Raw genomic sequence first — 17,986 nt, forward strand, 5'->3', positions numbered from 1 at the left:
ACTACAATGTTGTTCATTGCTCTATTATGGATGCATGTTCTTCAAATGTCATCTTTCTTAGGAGTGAGGAGGGTAGGGTAGACACATAGACTTATGCTCTCCTAAATAAAGTCTTGTTCCCTCATCTTATTCACTTGTTTCAACAACATCTCATGTTCTCTCGAGTTCACTCTACGATGTTGTAAATTAAGTAAAGATGAACTAGGAACAAGGTCAATGACATATGCAATCTCTCTCTTGGGAGGTAACTCACTAGATGGTTTAAAGATGACATCCTTAAACTCAGAAGGTATGGGTGATACTTCTAGTGGTTTTTTCTTCTTAGGAAGAGGTGTTGGCTTTTTGAGTCCGATCTTTGTTTTGATGCTGACAAACACAAGTGTCTCTTATGTGTGTGTTTTAGTGTGCGAACGAGTATTATTCAGGTCACACATAAGATCAAGAGAAAATAGAAGCCAGTAGGGACATAAAGCTCACACACTCCTGGCGAATTCCATGAAAAATGAAGAGTAAAAAAAGAAGACATTTTGATTTTAATTTGTATTGCATTTAAATTTTTTATTTGGTCTGTAATAATGCATGCATATGCATGATATGATTTGAATGCTCAGATGACCGTAGTTTGACCATAGGGAACCAAAGGCCATAAACATACCTTACGGCTGACTTTTGTCGACCGACGTTAGGTTTTTAGGCTTAATTGAAAGTCTCGAGCGACCGAACTATTTATGCGTTATAACCCTCGGTCAACTGAACACTCTGTTGGCTAAAAAGTCAACAAGTTGATTGAGGTCCGGGCGACTGAACCTAACTTGAATTGATTGTCCATGGTTGACCAAACGCTCAAAGTAACTTTTCCCACTATCCTTAGGCGACCGAACTCTTAGTTCAAAAATACCCCAGGCGACCGAAATATGAAGTTCGGTAGACTAAACTGTGAACCGGGCAACTAAACCTCGAGTGTTTGGAAAATTGTCTTGGCTCAGCCACCCGAACCTTTCCTCGAGTACCCAAACTTGAAAATTAACTTTTTCCTTGTGTGTCTATTCGGGTGACCAACCTTATGGACTGGGCGATCGAACCTCTTGGGTTGCAAATTTTTTACCAGGGCAATTAAGATTAAAATTCAATTAGAACATCTCCAAAATTCCCAATAGGTCTCCAACAATCATATTTTTCGTAAAAATTATAAATACCCCTTCATTTGGTTTAATTAGAAACATTGATTAACTCCCAAATCCTCTCAAATTATTTTGTTAATCAAAGTTCACCCAAACCATTTTTAATGCAAAAATATTTTCTTTGGGGCAAAATGTTTTAATCTCTCCAACTTTCTTTCATTCATTCTTTGAAAATCATTTTAAAAGAGTATTTCATTTGGGCATTTCTTTTTGCATCTATGCTTTCGCAGATAAATTTATATGTTGCAAAGGTCATTTGAAAAACCAAAACCCTAGGTTCTCCTACTTCTCATTGAAAATATTTTTTGGAGAAATATTTTATTAGGGTACAAATCTTTGAAGCATTTTATCGTATATATCTTTCTTTAAAGATTAGAATATTTATTTTGAAAAACATCCTTACTCTACTAAGCATATATTTCATATCATATTAGAGTGTATGTATTTGAGCTTAATGTGTACATCTCTGCTTATATTTTCATAAGCATGTTATATGTACAAAAATGATTTTTATTGTACTGGTTGGGTTCATCCCATTAATTGAGCTAGGAAGTTTCAACCCCGTAAGTGAAACCGGTTGCCCGGAATTTGAATTGGAGAGTCTCAGCCTCGTAAGTGAGACAAATTGGGCTCAGCCTTGTAATTGATCTAAGGTTTTCCTCGTTCCATAAGGAGAGGATGTAAACAACTTTTGCTTCACTCGTTTAAGTGAGCAGGGATAGTGTAATCTTTAGGGGGTATGCCCAAGGCAAAGACGTAAGCTGGTTTGGTCGAATCTCGATAACAAATATTATATGTTTCTCCCTCCTTATCTCATTTACTTTTCGCACTTTAATTTCAGTATGTGTATGTCTGTTCATGTTTACTTATAACCATTTTGCATGCACACAAAATTAATTTAAATGAGATATGCAGCACACATGTATGTATGCACACAGTACACACTTACTTTATATACATGTTTTATTTCAAATGGGATATAAGATGTGGTGAATCGATGTAATTTTTTAAATTAGCGAAAAAGTTTTAAATGCCCAGTTCACCCCCTCCCCCTCTTAGGATCACACCAATTCCAACAAGAGGTATTTCAGTTTCCTTAGTAGCAACCACCAACACTACCTGTGTATCTTGACTTTCCTGCTCACATTGTTTTTTACTTATAACATTCAATGATTCTTTACTAGTTTCTTTCTTTTCCTTCTTATTCCTCTCACCATCTTCCCTATCAAGCACCAAGTTCCTAGTGGGACATTGATCAGAAAAGTGTCCTTGTTTATGGCACCTGAAGCACACTGCACTACCAAAACTCTGGTGAGATGATCTAGTCATGGGTGCTTTTCCTTTTTCCATAGGTTGTTGGACTGTGGGATTGCTCCCTTGGGAGGCGACTTGACCTGATTGTGCTAGTCGAGACTTGTTATAACTCTGTACCCTATGAGAGTGCGGCTGATTTGAAGATGGGCCAAACCATTTTCCCAAAAGCCCTTTATTCATTTGCTCAAAGTCATGAGCTAAATTATAGGCTTGTTCAAGGGACTCAATGTGATGGGAAAATAGTTCTCTCCTTATTTTAGGTTTTAATCCTATACGAAATTAGGAGATTTGTTGACTAACAGTCTCATAGACACCACATCTCATAGACAGCTTAGTGAATTGACTTATGTATTCTGAAACAGTCATGCTACCCTTGCACGAGCTATAAAGCTGATCCATAAGGTGTTCTCTATAGCTAGGGGTGCCTACTTCTCCCTTAACCTATCCTTCATGAGATCCCAATGTTCAATGGGTCTATGATCTAACCTTACTTCCTGCCTCTCAACATTCATCCAATGGAGCTTGGCTTGTCCCGTTAACCTCATTTTTGCAAACTTCATCTGATGAGGGTCAGTCATCTTATACAAATCAAAATAGGAATCCATCCTAGTCAACCAATCTTGAAAGACTTTAGGGTCCATCTACCTATCATAGGTGGGGGCCTCTATCTTTACTTGCCTCATTACATCCTTGTAACGATCACGATGGTCCCTTCGATAATATCTCCTGATGTGATGGTCATCAACGTCATAGTCCTCATCATTCCAATGTTGGGCATCGCGCTCATGATGTGGGGGTCTCCTAGCAAAGCCATCTTGGTGATTCACTCACCTTTGTGGAGGGAAGGAAGGTATTTCTATATCAACATCAGTCCTATGAAGTGGATAAGGATTTCTGACTTGAGTAGACATCCTAGGGTTTGGGGAAGGATTCAGAGAACACTAGTGTGGCCCTTTTGGAATGGTGTTTGGTCACACAAAGTAGGGGTCAAGTGTAAGCCTAACCTAACTAACGTCCAAATATCCAAAATTCAGAATATAGGTGGGCTGTTCTAGGCAAAATCATGGACGGTTTTCCTAAAACCGTCGACGGTTTCAGTCAGTACTATAATCCTGCGAGCTCCTAATCGATGGGCAATTTCACTAGAGAACACCCTTCAGTATTTGGGGAATAACTTTTTCTAGAGAACTCCAAATAGCCAGATCTTGATATCAAAAGAAAGTTAAGAAAATTTCTCACAACTTTTATGTTTAACCTTGAAGATGGAAAGTTTTTGATAGAGAAAATTGCACATCAATTTGGCAGAAAAAAAAAATTGAAGATGTTGGGATTTAGAGGGTTTGCCTAATTCAGCTTGGCTCTGATACCAAGATGATGTAGGACGAGATGGATTAACCTAGTCCTATGGTTCAACTCTCATAAAACCATACACTAAAACACTATGGATTAAGAATTTAATTAACCAAACATAAACACCATAAAGCATGCTTCAATTCACATGCTGTTTGAATTTTGAGAAGGTGTATGTATTCATACAGCAAATAAGTCCCAATTGGTTCTTTCACAAAGGAATCAAGTCATATGCTAAAAAGTTGTTATTTCAAAGATTCAAGAATATAAGTTCTATGTCAGTGAACTAATATTCATCTAATTGATTTAAAGCTAGCAAGTGTCAATGTTCCAATCTAAAATTCAGAATATAGGTGGGCTGTTCTAGGCAAAATCATGGACGGTTTTCCTAAAACCGTCGACGGTTTCAGTCAGTACTATAATCCTGCGAGCTCCTAATCGATGGGCAATTTCACTAGAGAACACCCTTCAGTATTTGGGGAATAACTTTTTCTAGAGAACTCCAAATAGCCAGATCTTGATATCAAAAGAAAGTTAAGAAAATTTCTCACAACTTTTATGTTTAACCTTGAAGATGGAAAGTTTTTGATAGAGAAAATTGCACATCAATTTGGCAGAAAAAAAAAAATTGAAGATGTTGGGATTTAGAGGGTTTGCCTAATTCAGCTTGGCTCTGATACCAAGATGATGTAGGACGAGATGGATTAACCTAGTCCTATGGTTCAACTCTCATAAAACCATACACTAAAACACTATGGATTAAGAATTTAATTAACCAAACATAAACACCATAAAGCATGCTTCAATTCACATGCTGTTTGAATTTTGAGAAGGTGTATGTATTCATACAGCAAATAAGTCCCAATTGGTTCTTTCACAAAGGAATCAAGTCATATGCTAAAAAGTTGTTATTTCAAAGATTCAAGAATATAAGTTCTATGTCAGTGAACTAATATTCATCTAATTGATTTAAAGCTAGCAAGTGTCAATGTTCCAATCTATGGATTCAAGGGATAGTCCAAAGATGTTATTTTAATGTAACAACAAAGGTTCACAAAGGATTCAACACAAGTACTTAAGTTACCAAAAGAATTATTTGGATGACCTTGACTTTGTTCTACACGAGATAAACCACACCATAATTCCTTTTGTGCAAGCTTTGAGTCACCAAAATGAACGCAGCAATGCAATGAAGAAAGAGTGGTCGTGTGGGTGTATTTTGGGTGTGGTCGTGTGGGTGTTAGATGGTAGGCCATGAGGATGAGGGAGGGAGGATATGGTAATGAAGTTGCTGCATAGATATTGGTCTCTCACCACCTGATCTCCAAAGAGAATGTGTAGCCTCACACTACTCAATCGGAAGATTGGGCAAAGCTTTTCAAGCTTTAGCAAAGGAAATTCCTTTCAATATTCAATATTCAACCTTAGAGTCAAAGGAAATAAATACACACAACTTACTAACAAAATTAAATACTAACACACACATTAAACACTCTCACATACAAGCAATATTGGTTGTCTTACAACATTACAAATTAAATACAAAACATAAGTAAAAGGGAGGTCCAATCCGTGTGGGACTCACAAGACCGTGTGGGACCCACATGGATCGTCTTACTTTAATAATTCACTTTTGAGTCTTCAAGCACCTACTAATCTTGAAATCAAATTTCCAAGAAAATACAAATCCAAGAAAAATAATAATAATAAAGTCCTCAAACAAAGTCTTCAAACAATCATACAAAATAATTATGAACCGATGTGGACATCTGGAGGTCGTCCATGTATCACCATGTCGGCAAAGCAATGGACATCGGGAGGTCATCCACATGTTACCAAATTAGCAAAAGAAAGGGGTATGGCACCAAGATGATGTAGGACGGGATAGATCGACCTAGTCCTACGGTTCAACACTCACAAGCAAATACACTCAATACACTTTAAATTAAGAATTTAATTATTAGAACATAAATACTATAAATCATGCTATATTTCACATGTTGTGGAATTTTTGAAAGGGAGTATGACACTGTCCAGAAATAAGTCCCAAGAGTTCTTTCACAAAGGAATCAAGTTATATGCAGCAAAGATGTTATTCAAAATTCAAGAATATAAGTTCTATTATTAGCATAACAGTATTCCCACAATTGATTTTAAACTATCAAGTATCAATATCGCAATCTATGGATTCAAAGGCTTACTAGATATGGAATTTCAAATTTTCAAGCAAAGGCTTTAACAATATTAAACACGAGTTCAAACAAATATTGAGTTTACCAATAGATATGTTGGATGACTTACGCTTTTTTAACACAAGTTAGTCCACACCTTAGATTCTTCATACAAGCTTCAAATCACCAAGACAAATGCAACAATAGAGTGGGAAAATAGTGGTCGTGTGGGGGGTATTTTGGTGATGGCCGTGTGGGTGAGTGGGGAAGATGAAGATGGAGTCTCTGGACAAAATAATGGTCTCTCGCCATCTGATCTCCGGAGAGAGCGTGTAGTCTCACACTACACAATCGAAATGATTGGACAAAGCTATCAAGTTTCACAAAGGAATTTCCTTTCAATATCTCAATATTCAAACTTAGCTAAAACTTTTTTTCTTACAATGAAGGGATACATATAGCTAGCATGGGGTACAAGATTAGCTAGCATGAGGGGACAAAGCAATAAACAATTAACAATCCCCACATAAGCATGGGAGACAAAAGAAATAAGTACACACAACTTACTAACAAAATTAAATACCAACACAACTTACTAACACACACATCAAACACTCTCACATGCAAACAAGCTTAGTTGTCTTACAACATTACAAATTAAATACAAGGCATAAATAAAAAGGGAGGCCTAATCTATGTGGGGCCTATAGGAGCCATGTGGGGCCCACATGGGTCTTCTTGATTCAACACTTCACTTTGAGTCCTCAAGCACCTAATAATCTTGAAATGAAATGTCCAAACAAATACAAATCCAAGCAAAATAATAATAATAAAGTCCTTAAACAAAGTATTCAAACAATCTTACAAAATAATCATGAATTGATGTGGACATCTGGAGGTTGTCCATGTGTCACCATGTTGGTGAAAGAGTGGACATTGGGAGGTTGTCCACGTGTCAACTAAATCAACAAAAGAAATGGGTATGACGTGTGGACCCCACATTAGCACACCTTCATTATGCATAATTATTCATTTTGATTATTAAACTCTCTACATGCATGGTACATACATATTATTAAAATGAGAGGGGAATTGTTAGTGTATTTTAATATTATTATTATATTGTTATTGTATTATAATATTATTATTATATTTATTATCTTGAAAAAAAACATGTACTTTGGATTGGGTTATGTATCTATAATTAATTAGGTCATTCATTCATGTATTTCATAAATACATAAGATTAATTATATGAATATACCTAGGTTTGTATCTACTTAATATATACATATCTAGTACATGGAGAATGAAGGGTCATTTGTGCCTATAAATAGACCCTTGAGGCATTAGCACACCACACCAATCTCTTCTCTTTATTCTCATCATATCATCCTTCTTTCGAGTTTAGAGAGTTTGACAGTCAAAGAAAGGTATTTTTTGTGGAGCTTTGGACTCCTCTGTTTGTGTAGAATTAGAGAGAGTCATATGATTCAAATCAGGTTGTTATATCCTGGGGGAGATAGGTCTTGAGGAGTTCTGCTGCACCGGTTTGTGGGCTAAGACAAAAAATCGCAAAGGGCTTGAATCTCCTTAAAGAGAGCGAGATATTCATATCTCAACTTATTTATGAATCGTGGTTATATTTGTATTTTATTTGTGTCTAAGTTTTATCATTTTATATTATTAGTTTTTCTAACACTTTTCAATGTGCATGATCAATTTGAAAAACTTGATTTAAGGGAAGCTATATAGGAATAAACCCAAATTCCTTTTTATGAATCAAGTTTCCTTTTTATATATTTTTTTTTTCTAGCATAAGGCAAACATATTATTGATAAGCCAACTGGGTAATATACAAAGCAAGTTGTTGCTGGCTTTAGTTAATAACAACTTATTGAAAAATTAGATCTCTTAATTTAAACTTGAATTTGGGTGGATTTAGACAAAATATAATGTAATTTTACATTACATCTTCTCCAAATTCAGACAACTCCAAATAGAAGGTCTCACCTAAATGTATGAATAGATTTGACATCTAAGAGTAGCATATCATGTGGTGGATTCTATGCTCATCGCAATCCCTTGAGACTAGCTTTCTAAGTATGAAAAACTATTGATATGCAAGCTAGTTAGTAGACATCATCAACTAGGGAATTTCCTAATATAGATAGCCAATCAAAGGTGTCTTCCCATCCTATATGAGTTGTACACTTCAAACCAGTAGAGACATTAATAAAATTTTGCTTGGTAGCAGGGCAACTAAAGAAGAGATGCTTGCGGGTCAAGCCTAGTCCCACAGAGTTTACAGGTGATGCTGGTGGGTTTTCCCCAAGATACTAGCTTTGCAAGTGTATTTAGTCTGTACTTAATGGCCAACCAAACCATAAAATAACGAATTGCTTAGGTATATAATGCTTGCACCAAATGAAATTTGCTCAAATGGCTAGAAGGTTTTTCTCTTGAATTGAATTCCATATTATTTGAGATGACTAGGACCCTAAGGAGGTGACATAAATACAGTCATCTATTGCCATCTCATTGCTTAGGCCTTCTTTCATGTGTATGGCATTGGCCAATAGTCTTCTTGGCTACATCCATCTGCCTTCATTTATCATATCTTTTACATTGGTTTTTAAGGGGCCGGAGCCCGAGTTCTATTGGCCATAGGGTTCAATCAAGGGGCTATTTGAGTGCTAGTTATCAAAAAACACCAAAATGGAATCACCTCTTCCAATATTGTGTTTGTTGCAACTTGTGGGGATATGCAAATGGTCTAGCCTTTAGGATTCTTTTCCAAGTTCATATACTCTCTCTTGGAATTTTCGACAACCCAAATGCTAGTTCATTTAAGTTTTAGGCCTGCTTCCGTGTAACCACTAGGAAATCTTTTTACAAGCAAAGTGCTATGGGAGCATAAGAGCAACAATGTCACCCCATCCCGGCAATGATTTGAGTCCCACACCACCTCATTTTTAACTTGAACACATTTTCCCATTTCTCCTTGTAGCCATTATTGTAATGACTCGAAAATTTAAAATAATTAGAAAATATAATAAATGTAATGGATTAATGGATAATAAGGGAAAAGGAATGATTTTTAGAAGGAACAGCAGGCCTTGTCGACGAATGTCCTATCCTCGTCGACAAGTGTCCTTCTAAAACTCATCGAAGAATCCAGTTCCTCGTTGACGAAGGAATCTCGAGAGAGTATATTTTGGAACTCTGAATTTCGTCGACGAAGGTATCTTCTCGTCAACGAAGTCTCTATAGTGCCTTGTCGACGAATCCACGTGTCTCGTCGACGATGCCCTGCCTATAAATAAAGAGTTCTTCATTTTTCAGCGAGAAACTCAGGAACCCTCACTCTCTCTCTCTCTGAAATATGAACTTGCAGCCTTCTCTCTTTGATTTCGGGCCAGTTTTGACCCAATTTGATGATCCAGAACCGCCACGAGGTTCATAGGATCATTTTCTGCAAGGCTGTAGAAGTTGATCGTTGGTTTGAGAGGTTTGGGAAACATCCCAAAATCAAGGTAAGTGAATTATTTTGGGATTTCCTTAATGAATATTGTTATTTGGAGCCTAGGAAGTAGTAAATAAGTGTTTTTATTAAGATTTGAGTAAATTGAAATTTATTTTAATTAACCTAGAATTTTTGGATTCAGGGTCTAAGTGAACGTTGCGGGTATCGGTTCGGAGATCCTGCTAGCGTAGTTTGAAGTTAGGTAAGGATGAAATTTATGTATTAAATTAGGTCTTTTATGAATTAAAATGGATTATGTGTTTTATATATATATATATATATATATATATATATATATATGTTTTTATGTGGATTTAAAATGCCAACCATGTTAAAATATGTTTTCTGAGCCTAGGAATGGTTATATAGCTATGTATATGTGAAAGTAAATGAATGAAAGTGAAATATATTTTCTAAGGAATTATGCGAGAAATGAAATATATTTTTAGCATATAAATGTTAAATGTGGGTTGACTTATTTTACAGGAATATGTATGAAATTACTGTCAAATTATATGGCATGAGATTATGTGCAAATATATATATTAAATGTACGAGATGCAGGCTAAGCAAGTAAAGTAATTGAGAATAAAATATGACATAGACTATGTTTCTTGTGTATGTTAAATGCAACCATATAAATATATGACAGTTGAAAACCATGTTAGCATATTCTAGTGCATTTCTATGTGGACTAAATGTAGTAGATTCTAGTGCATTTCTATGTGAGCTAACAAATGATGGGTAAAAAGCGGCTGTAGTACAAAGGAATGAAATGAAAATGTTATGCAATGGAATGACAATGGAATGACTATGGAATGAAATGACAAATGTGAACGATGTAAATGGGAAAGAATCACTTAAAGTGAAATGAAATGCAATGTTTAAGCTATGAACATGAACATATGTGTATGAATGAATAATGACAGAAAGGGATAAAGTATTATGATATTAGAAGTATCTATGTATGTAGAACATGTTACGATTAGGCAAGGAGAACTCTTTTCCTGAGGGTTTGCTGAGAAAGGCAAGCGCACTAGTAGCTTCAGATGTGGCAGTTGCTGCATAATGTACAAGGGCAAAGGGAACCTATTTGTATGGGCAGGTAGATTTCCCTATTCTTAGGGCCTTTTCCAGTAAACTATTGTTAAAAGCGTGAGTACGAGATCAAGTTAACACTTGAGGGCTGATTGAGTAAGGTGAGTGTCCTTATATGCTTTAATTGTGACATCAGGGTTGCCTAAGTATCAAAGCAGAGGGGAGCTACTTGTATGGGCGGGTAATCACCTCTATCCTTGGGTAATCTCGTGGGATAAATCTATACATGTGTTTGATTAGGTTCAGAAAATGATTTCAAAGTTATGTTAATGATTTGCAAATGTAATTAAAATGATATCTATTTACCTCATGTTGGCCACACGCTATTTTAATAAGTATATTTTCTTCCCTTACTGAGATGTGTCTCGCCCAAATATGAATGTTTTTTTTTTCAGGGCATCCTCGAGATCGGTTTTAGGGAGCTCGAGGGTACTTAGTTTTGAGGAATATTAAGAAACAGGGTATATGTTGATACTATTTTGGGGATGTATATGTCATGTTTTATGTCTTTATGTTTTAAGGATGTTAAGTAAAGAATTAATGTGAAAATATTGAAATGTTTTGGAAATATTATGTATCTATGAAAAATGCAGGTGATGGATAAATTTTATGGATTTCTAGTTAGGATATAGCAAATTTTGGTATTATGGAATGTTGGTATTGTAGAACTATGTTTATGGATATTAATGTTTTCCGCTGCATATGTGATGGATTATGATTTTTTAGGATATTATCAGGTATAACGCACCAGACCCAGGTTTATGGGTTCGGGGCATTACATTTTGGTATCAGAGCAATGATTTTTGAGATTTTGAGGATTTAGGGAATGATTTATACTAGAGTATAGGAAATAGTTAGGATAAGGATACTAAATGAATAGTTTAGGTACTGAGAAATAGGTTTGATATAGGGAAGTATAGGATTGTGTTTTTGTAATTTAGAGGTGAAAATACATCCACGATTTCCTGTGATTTTTCTGAAGCAATCGACGGCCTCAAAAAAGCCACGGTAAACCTTAGATGTTTTTGTTTATGAATTGTGAGACTGGTCCTTATATGAAGATTTTTTATTTTTATTGGATTTAAGTTCATGATTATGATATTTGAAGCTATGATATGGAAATCTTATCTCTTTTTTGTCCTATTTTCAGGATGGATTCTAGAGATGAGAATGTAGAGGGTGAAGGAAGGGAGGATTCAGTGACCTCTAGCAAAGAAGAAATAGATACCTCTAAGGTGCTACGAGGTATTGTCCGTTAAGTTAAAGCAGAAATGAAGAAGGATCCAAAGGAACAAAACTGTCCACCTGCAGGATAGGGCTACAGTATTAAAGAGTTTATGAGGATGAACCCTCCAACCTTTACAGGAGGACCTGATCCTATGACAGCAGAGAATTGGGTACAGGAGATAGAGGAGATCATAACTGTACTCGACTGCACAAACGAGCAAAAATTCTGGTGTGTTGCATTCAAGATAACAGGAGAGGCGAAGCGTTGGTGGCTTTCTGCGAAGCTACTAGAGGATCAAAGGGTCATAAAGATAGCTCTTACCTGGGAGAGATTCAAGGAGCTATTCTTTGATAGGTATTTTCCTTCATCTGTCAGAGAAGAAAATATTGAGGAGTTCACCAATCAGACCTAGGGGGACATGACAGTTGCGGAATATGCAGCTAAATTTGTGGAACTGTCGCATTTTCGCTCCATTTCTGATTCCAACTGAAGTAAGAAAGGTTAGGAAATTTAAGAAAGGCCTAAGGCACAAGATCTACGAACTGGTGGTCAGGTTTTAGGTCCAGAGTTTTTCAGAATTAGTTGATAAGGCTTTGGTGCTAGAAAAGAGTATTCAGACCAGCATTAAATCTTCAGAGCATAAGAAGAGACCTACACCATCTAGTTTTCAGTCTGAGACCAGTCAGGGATCAGTGAAAAAAGGGAAGGAAGCAATAGGCTCTGTGTGTCTGAAGTGTAATAAGAGACATAGGGGCGAATGCTGGTATGGCACTTCGAATTGCTTCAGGTGCGGTAAGCCAAGGCACCACAAGAAAGATTGTCAAGAATCATTGCCTATAGTATCTGTTCAGAATCAAGATAAGGGAAAGTAGCAAATACCACTTGGAAGAGGTGCTCCATCCCGGCTATACACACTATGAGTTGAGGAGGATGCCATCAGAGAAGTAGGTACGAGATGATTTAATTTAATGAATAATGATTGAATGATTTATATGATGATATGCATGTTGGGTTCTTATAATGGTAGTTAACGAATGAATGTAAGTCATGTAAAAGGATGATTAGATAGTAAAATTTCGAGGATGAAATTTCTTAAGGAGGGGAGAATGTAATGACCCGAAAATTTAAAATAATTAGAAAATATAATAAATAGAATGGATTAATGGATAACAAGGGAAAAGGAAGGATTTTTAGAAGGAACAACTAGCCTCGTCGATGAATGTCCTGTCCTTGTCGAAGAGTGTCCTTTTAAAACTTGTCGACGAATCTAGTTCCTCGTCAACAAAGGAATCCCAAGAGAGTATATTTTGGAACTCTGAATTTCGTCAATGAATTTATATTCTCGTCAACGAAGTCTTTATAGTGCCTCGTCAACGAATCCACGTGTCTCGTCGACGATGCCTTACCTATAAATAGAGAGTTCTTCATTTTTCAGCAAGAAACTCAAGAACCCTCATTCTCTCTCTCTAAAATACGAACCTCCAGCCTTCTCTCTTCAATTTCGGACCAGTTTTGACCTGGTTTGACGATCCGAAACTGCCACGAGATTCCTAGGATCATTCTCTGTAAGGTTGTAGGAGCTGATTGTTGGTTTAAGAGGTTTGGGAAACATCCCAAAATCAAGGTAAGTTAATTATTTTGAGATTTCCTTAATGAATATTGTTATTTGGAGCCTAGGAAGTAGTAAATAAGGGTTTTTCTTAAGATTTAAGTTAATTGGAATTTATTTTAATCAAGCTAGAATTTTTGGATTCAGGGTCCAAGTGAACGCTGTGGGTATCGGTTCAGGGATCCTGCGAGCGTAATTTGATCCTGCGAGCGTAATATGAAGTCAGGTAAGGAGGAAATTTATGTATTAAATCAAGTTTTTAATGAATTAAAATGGATTATATTATATATTTATATATATATATATATATATGTTTTTATGTGGATTTAAAATTCCAACCATGTTAAAATATGTTTTCTGAGCCTAGGAATGGTTATATAGCTATGTATATGTGAAAGTAAATGAATGAAAGTGAAAGATATTTTCTGAGGAATTATGTGAGAAATAAAATGTATTTTTAGCATATAAATGTTAAATATGGGTTGACTTATTTTACAGGAATATGTATGAAATTACTGTCAAATTGTGAGGCATGAGATTATGTGCAAATATATATATTAAATGTACGAGATGCAGGCTAAGCAAGTAAAGTATTAAGAATAACATATGACATGGACTATGTTTTCTGTGTATGTTAAATGCAACCATGTAAATGTATGACAGCTAAATCATGTTAGCATATTCTAACGCATTTCTATGTTGACTAACTGTGGTAGAATGTAGCGCATTTCTATGTGGACTAACAAATGATGGCTAAAGAGCGGCTGTAGTACGAAAGAATGAAATGAAAATGTTATGCAATGAAATGACAATGGAATGACTATGGAATGAAATGACAAATGTGAACGATGTAAATGGAAAAGAGTCACTTAAGGTGAAATGAAATGCAATGTTTAAGTTATGCACATGAACAAATGTGTATGAATGAATAATGACAAAAAGAAATAAAGTATTATGACATTAGAAGTATCTATGTATGTAGAACATGTTACGATTAGGTAAGGCGAACTCTTCGCTTGAGGGCATGCTAAGAAAGGCGAGTGCACGAGTAGCTTCAGATGTGGCAATAGCTGCATAACGTACTAGGGCAAAGGGAACCTATTTGTATAAGAAGGTAGATTTCCCTATTCTTAGGGCCTTTTCCGGTAAACTATTGTTGAAAGCGTGAGTATGAGATCAAGTTAACACTGAAGAGCTTACTGAGTAAGGTGAGTGCCCTAGTATGCTTTAGTTGTGACCTCAGAGTTGCCTAAGTGTCAGAGCAAAGGGGTGATACTTGTATGGGCGGGTAATCACCCCTATCCTTGGGTAATCTCGTGGGCTAAATCTTTACATGTGTTTGATTATGTTCAGAAAATGATTTTAGAGTTATGTTAATGATTTGCAAATGTAATTAAAATGATATCTATTTACCTCATGTTGGTCACACACTGTTTTAATATGTATATTTTCTTCCCTTACTGAGATGTGTCTCACCCAAATATGAATGTTTTTTTTTTTAGGACATCCTCAAGGTCGATCTTAGGGATCTCGAGGGTACTTAGTTTTGAGGAATATTAAGAAACAGTGTATATGTTTATACTAATTTTGGGATGTATATGTTATGTTTTATGTCTTTATGTTTTAAGGATGTTAAGTAAGGAATGAAGGTGAAAATACTGAAATGTTTTGGGAGTAGTGTGTATCTATGGAAAATGCAAGTGATGGATAAATTTTATGAATTTCTAGTTAGGATATAGCAAACTCTGGTATTATGGAATGTTGGTATTGTAGAATTATGTTTATGGAGATTATGGTTATGTTTTCCACTGCATATGTAATGGATGATGATTTATTAGGATATTATCAGGTATAACGCACCGAACCCGGGTTTATGGGTTCGTGGCGTTACAATTATTGTTCCAATCATTTGCCTTTTATAAAAATTCTTTAGATGTGCTTTCAAATTTTTTAAAAACTAATTTAGGAAGAAACATTGTTTTGGCCAAATACCCTTGGATACTATATAGTGTGATTTTGGTCTGCTGTAGTCTTCCAACATAAGACAAATATTTGTAAGTTAAGGAGTAAAAATCTTAAAAAAAAATTTCAATCATTTGGTCATATTAGGAACACACTCCCCTTAATCAATTCCATCCATGAAGACATTAATTCCACCCATGAAGATACTTCAGCAAATCATGAAGAAATCAATTCTACCCATGCAGACACTCCAATTCCACCCACATGAAGAAATCAATAAACATTCAAACCGTTGTTGCACACTTATTGAAGATCTTATTCCAATCTTCAAGAAGCCTCAAGGAGCCAAATTTTTTGAAATTTAAAATACCACAACTATATCATCCATCCCCTATAAATACCCATGCTTGTGTCCTCTCTAAAGTATGTATTGTTCTTCATGTTTCAATTTTACTTTATAGTATCAGAGTCATTGTGAACGCTATGTCAAAAAAAAAAAAATCCCAGCCACTGTATTATCCATATCACCATTATGTACACTACATCTCAATGCTACATCATAGCGTGGCACAATTACATATGCAAAAGTCATCAATAGATCAATTACCTTTGGAAAGAAGATTAGGCAATAATAGCCGAACATATCAGCACCCTCAAAGGCCGCTCTTCATTATATTTCGCAACAAACTTTGCCCCCAACCCCAACAAAGTTTGTAGGAGGGTATTAGAAACACACTCCCCTTAATCAATTCCATCCATGAAGAAATAAATTCCATCTGTGAAGACACTTCAATTCCACCCGCACGAAGAAATCGATTAACATTCAAACCGTTGCTGCGCATTTATTAAAGATCTGATTCCAATCTTCAAGGAGCCGAATTTTTTGAAATTCAAAATACCACAACTATATCATTCATCCCCTATAAATACTCATGCTTGTCTCCTCTCTAAAGTATGTAGTGTTCACAACTCAGTTATTTGAATAAAAAATATTATTGTTCTTTGTGTTTCAATTTTTCTTTAGGTCAAAGTCTTGCTTTCTTTTCTTCTTTGTGACTAATGGTAGCCCTAGGTATTTAACTAGAAACTCGCTTTATGGGAATCCCAAGAAGCCCAAAAAAATGGGCTTGATTTTGTGGGGTTGCACTTTAGGCTGGTCATTTGGTAGAAGAAGGACAGCACATGGCAAATGCTAGTATCTGACCTAGTGTCTCCTCTTGTAAGAATCAAAACATCATTAGCAAAGTGAAGCTTAGTCAACTTGACTTTACTACAAATTGGGTGGCAGGCTAATTTTTCCATGTTTGGTGACAAATGGTAAAATTTTGGTGAGCACCTCCATTAGCATGACAAATAGGCAAGGCATTATGGATCCCTTTGCCTAGCACCCTTCTGACCTTTGAAGTATTCCTTGGTGAATCGACTAATACTAATAGAGCACCAAGGAGTTGTAATGCAGTAACATTCTTTAATCCAATTGAAAAAATTCTATAATTACTAGCAATTGAATAATGAAGTCCTGATGTATTGAGTCAAATGCCTTCATCAAGTCCACCTTGAGAGCTAGCTTTAGAGATTTTGTGTTTGGATGATAGTTATGGAGTAGCTCGTGTACCATCAGAACATTGTCATAGACACATCTTCCTTTTATGAATGTTGTCTGGTTTAGACTGATAAAAGAGTCGAGGCTTGCAATTTTCATACACTTGTATATGTTGTTACAGCAAGTAATTGTTCACTTGCCTAGGCAGACTTGAGCCTTCGAAGAAGGATAGTTATGGCTTTAGAGACCTTAATATTTCTAACTATGTGCTAGCTAGATTTGAAGAACTTCACATTGAATCCATCTTGGCCAATGCCTTTGTCATCTGAGAAGGAGAATATAGCTGCTCTGATTTCCTCTTTCTCTACTTTTTTCCCCAATATGGATTTCTTCTTATCTTTCTAAGAAAATTTTAGTAGCTTGCTCGAAAAAGCTAGATTGCAAGGCTTTGTTTCTTCATTTATCTGACCAAGGAGCTTCTACAAAAGGGCAGAAGTTCCTTTGATATTTCAGCGAATGCATCCACTTGTCAGCCCTCAGAATTTGTTAGGGTTGTAATATGTGATTTAGCTCGTTTATCCTTGACTACCATTGAGAATAACGTACTTGTTTTGGTCCCCAAACTGCAGCCAACTCACTCTTGCTTTTTTATTTCAATAATTCCTATTTAGTTCAAAGTGATGTTAATAGATTCTCCATTCTTAAGCTTACATTTGTAGTGTCAAGAGTTTAATGAAAACATTTCATGCTAAATGTAAAATAAATTGAAGAATCTCTTCTATATTATAGAATGATCGAAAAGTGTCAAGTAAAAGTATTGTACATCAGTATTTATACTAACTAGTACATGCAATGAAAAAATACATTCCAATTATATCCCTCACTTTGTAACTATTTACAAACAAAATCTACTTTATTTTCAACACTCCCCCTCAAGATGGAGAGTATATATTATGCACTCCCATCTTCGAAAGAAGATAAGTAAACTGATCAACTCCAAAAGC

This window comes from Malania oleifera, chromosome 3 (genome assembly GCF_029873635.1).
Source record: "Malania oleifera isolate guangnan ecotype guangnan chromosome 3, ASM2987363v1, whole genome shotgun sequence".
In the NCBI taxonomy this organism is placed as follows: Eukaryota; Viridiplantae; Streptophyta; class Magnoliopsida; order Santalales; family Ximeniaceae; genus Malania; species Malania oleifera.